Genomic DNA, 4,736 nt, shown 5'->3' with positions numbered 1-4,736 from the left:
TACGTCAATAATATCTCAATGAAGCTGGGGAGGGATTAAAAAAAAAAAGACTTAACAATAACAAATATAAATGACAAGCAAGAAGAAGAAATAAAGAACCCTGACCCACTTCACTTGATAAAACAGTGGCCGCTTGGGGCTGAATAGCTAACAACTGGCTTCTTAGAGCTAAAAACTCATAGACGTCCTAGGAGGGAATCAGTGGCTGCACATGAAAATTTAGAATTGGGGGTCATAGTTGTAACAAACTCCTAAACTACTATGGGTGTGGTAGCCCTCAGAGATAGAGGGAAAAAAACCCTAATATTGGTGATCAACAGACAGCTCTGTGGATATACGAAAGGCCAATGAATTGTTCACTTTAAATAGTTGAATTGTGTGGTATATGAATTATATATCAATAAAGTTGTTTTAAAAATGGAGAAACAATGACAATTATGAGAGAATGGCAGAATCTGGTGTAATATGTATAGTTTTAAAGCCTTGAGACATGAATATAAGTAACCCTCCAATGTAGCATTGTTGAAAAATTAAGGCCAGTCAGGAAAAAGAATAGAAAGATTTCTTTGGAGAAATAGATATGAAAAAAAAATTATTGTTGAAACTCATTCTCATGAAATAATAATACTTATTTAGCCCCTTTACATGCCAGATACTGTTCTAAGTACTTTATATGTAATAAACCATTTAATCCTCACAGCAATACTATGAAGTAGGTACCCATCATTATTTTCACTTTAATAAGAGAACTAAGGCACAAAAAAGGTTAAGATATTTTCTCAAGAGCTAAGGCACAAAAAAGGTTAGAAGACAACATGAGTTCTAGCAGCCTGGTTCTAGAATCTTCCTTTAAGGGCTATGTGTATTATTTAAAGTAAACTGGGTACCATATAGACAAAAGTCAAAAATTTAGTAAGTTGACAAAATAGAAATGTATTTCTCACTCAGAAAATTCATTATGGGTATTCTTGTTTTAAGGCAGCTTTCCTTCAAACAGTTGTTTAGGGACCCATGCCCCTATGTTGTGGCTCTATAATCTTCAACACGTGAATTTCAAGAAGGTTATGATCATCTGCATCAAGCCAAAGAACAGAAATAACATGGAGAATGGTAAATGTAAGGCATTCATGGACTAGTCCTGGAAGTGATGTCACTTTCATTCACATTCCTTTGGTTGGAACTCAGTCACATAAGTACATTTAATTGCAATGGAGACTGGAAAGTATGACCTAGTTGTGTGCCCACAGGAACAGGTAATGCTCAGGTGCTCAATATGCAGTCTCTGTCACTATGTTAAACTTTCATTTGCGACTAAAGATCTATCTTGAAGTACACTTTTTCTCTGAGGCAATCTCTTTCCTTTCTTTGAAAATTAAGGTCAGGCAATGTGGCAGAGGCCATAGCTATAAGTGATCTGGACTCAAGAGAACCTGGATGGGCACAGCATCACACTCACTTAACAGAAGACAGAGAAAATAGGTAAGATATGCATCTAATAGTATTTATTCTTAGTGTGAGACTCAGACATAGGGGCTGAGGCTCTGAGTCTAAGGTGACAAAAGTGTGGCCAAACATCCTCAGTGAGTTTTATTGACAGAGGGACCTCTCATTGACCCACCCGGAGTGAAGATCCATATAGGCTAGGCATGACTGCTCCCCATATATAAATTTCTAGGAAACATTTTCCCCCAGAAAGCATCTCGGAGAAAATCCTTGCCCAACCACTAAGGAGGAACATGAGTCAGAGAAGCATCAAGTAACTACAATTCTTTTTCTATGCCTCAGATAAAAATGTGTGCAACAAAACTTGCTAAGAAAATGGTGCTTTTATTTTTTACTTACAGAGAGACTTAAAAAAAATATTCCCCTGAATCCCTGAATGTTTGGAAAAGGTAGAATACTGAATAATGGTGTGTGTATATAGAGTGTTTACAAAACGGGAATATTAGAATTGGAATACCCTGCGGTGACCAACCTTCTGGTTTGCTGGCCAGAATGGAATTTTCAATTTTAAAACTGGGTTAGTTCAGGTAAATCAGAATGAGCTGGTCATCGTGTATCATTTCCAAGAAATAAAAGTAGGTTTGAGGCTAGTGTGTACTTCACAGTGTCACCCTCTTTGATGTGATTAGACAAGGCTGAGTTTTGCCTTTGGGTAGTGAATCTAGGTGTCTGGGATAGGCATAGAGATAGGGTCAGAAGGTTTGGTAATGGAGTCAGCTGTGAAACAGACAAACCTCTAACCTCTGAGGGCCAGAAAAGTCTCCATAAATACTTTCACAGCAAGTTCTTATATTTCATTTATTCTTATAACAAACTGTCAACAAAACAAGAAGTAAATCTCTATACATATAATAAATGAAAATGAAATGACTATAATATAAGAAATGAGAAGTGAGGATTTCAAACATCCCATGTTCTGCCTCTTCATTTTAGGATAATATTTTTTATTAGTCATCCCAAACAAAGTTGGAATAACTGGTAAACATTTTGGATTACAAAATCAATTAGTCTAACTAGCTTTGGGAAAATATAGCACCCATTTCTCTATTCACTGAAATGTTTCTTCTGTGTGTCCTCAAAATGATGAAATTTGATTTCCTTGGTTATTAAATAAACTTTTGTCACCAAGCCTCAATCAGTAAGGATTTATTGAGGATCTATATGTAACTTCTGTAATGTGTACCTTTTAAAAATAAAAACACAGCTAGATGTTTCTAATGATATCATATTATAATTCATTTTGATAGTTTGTTTTAACCAAGATGTAGTTCTCCTCACTAAAGAATTCAACAGGTTACCATGCAACACAATAAAAGAACAAAGGTTCTGTCAGTATTGGAAACTATTGAGTACTCAAAAATATGTATTGACCACTTGTTTCCAAAATCAAAATCTTTTCATGACCTTTTACCTTGAAAAACTTGAATTTTATTTTATCTATTATAACTGTGTATATAACTATGACCTGAATGCACTGGGGTTTTTTAGACATACTTGTGATTACAGGGTAAAAGATGTTCTGGTATATTAATACACCAATAAATTATTTTAAAGATTCATGTAAGATTTTATATGAAAATATATGTACTTGTGGAGCCTTCCTGGAGCTGGTTGGGTTTGACAGCTAAAGACTTCCTATCTTTAGCCACCCTGAGAAAAAAGGATTCCAAAATATTCTAAGTTTATTAGGTTTTTAAGGACCTATTTTAGCCAGAGCACTTCCATCCAGATTAAACAATAACCTTGTTGTTTAACCCTTAAACTGTCCCTGCCCTCCTTCCCCAGGGGACTTACTTAAAAACAAGTCCCAGGAACCAGTCCCAGGTAACAAACCCCAAATACAAGGGTGGGTCAGGCCAGTTGGAGACATCCGATCAGTGGGGGGTTGCATACTGTCTCCCTAATTACCAAGGAGTAGGGGCCCCTTTTGGGAGCCTTTGGGCGCCAGTCCTGACCAAGGTGATAGGCTAATTCAAATATCTACTAGGGTAAATTGTAATTCAATTGGTCACTAAGGACCTATTTAGAAACTGTCCCTGCTCTCCTTCCCCCAGGGGATTTACTTGGAGACAAGTCCCTGAAACCAGCTCCAGGTAACAAAGCCCAGATACAGGGGTGGGTCAGGCCTGGTGGAGACTCCGATCAGTGGGGGTTTGCATACTGTCTCCCTGGTTACCAAGGAGTAAGGACTCCCGCCCTCTGGGAGCCTTTTTGGCGCCAATCCTAATCAAGGTATAGTAGGCTGGTTCTAATGTCTACTAGGGTAAATTGTAATTCAATTGGTCACCTAGCATCACTGTGGAGTTTCCTGTGTGTGTTACAATTTCATTGGTCACCTGTGCGTGGCCAGGCCCGATCGCCTTTGCCCTTAAAAGCTAGTCTGTGAAACAGAGGAAGGGTCGCCTTCTCTTGTAAGAGGTGTGTCCCCGAACGTTCGGTTAGATTCTTGATGCTTGGCGCGAAATAAAGCTTTGCTTGACCTTCGTTTTATATCAGTCTCGCTCCTTTAATCACGGACCCATTATTGGGGGACCTAACAGGTTCTGGATATGAAACTTAATTTGCAGGTGCATCAGTATGATTCACTCTGATCCACAAAGAAACTCTAGGTACATCAGTTTAGTATACCCAGTGGAGAAACCCAACCATATCTGACTATCAATTAATCTTGCTTTCAAGCCATATAAATCTGTTGAACTTATGAACCATAGAACATAAAAACCATAAAATGAAACAAAGATTTACATTTCAGAAACTTTTTTTCAAAAAAAAAAAATAATGCAGTATTTGGAAGTGAAGGGGGGGAAGTCAGACCTGCCAAAAACCATCAGGTGCCTAAGAGCAATCAATTTTAGGAAGTAACATATTATAGTTTGTGATATTCAGCTCTCTCAGGTACTATGATATACTACTGAGGAGAAAAAAAATACATACCTGTAGTGTAAATTGCAGATTGAAAATACATCTCTAACCTTATCTGAAAAATAAATTATAGCCACCTGAGCTGCCCAGAAGTTCAGGGGTCAGATCTTCCTTTCATGATGGACTTGAAGCATTTCCAATGTTCTATATCACTGCAGTTCCGTTGTTTTACAAAATTTTGGAAGTCAATAGCTCCATTCACCAGAGGAACTTCAGACACTTTACTTAACATTACTTAACATCAGGAGAGTGAGGTCTTCGGAAAATGAATGGAAATTACTAGGCTTACTGTTTGCTGATAAGAGAATTGC

This window comes from Meles meles, chromosome 5, assembly GCF_922984935.1.
Source record: "Meles meles chromosome 5, mMelMel3.1 paternal haplotype, whole genome shotgun sequence".
In the NCBI taxonomy this organism is placed as follows: Eukaryota; Metazoa; Chordata; class Mammalia; order Carnivora; family Mustelidae; genus Meles; species Meles meles.
Note: the sequence above shows the minus strand (reverse complement) of the source record.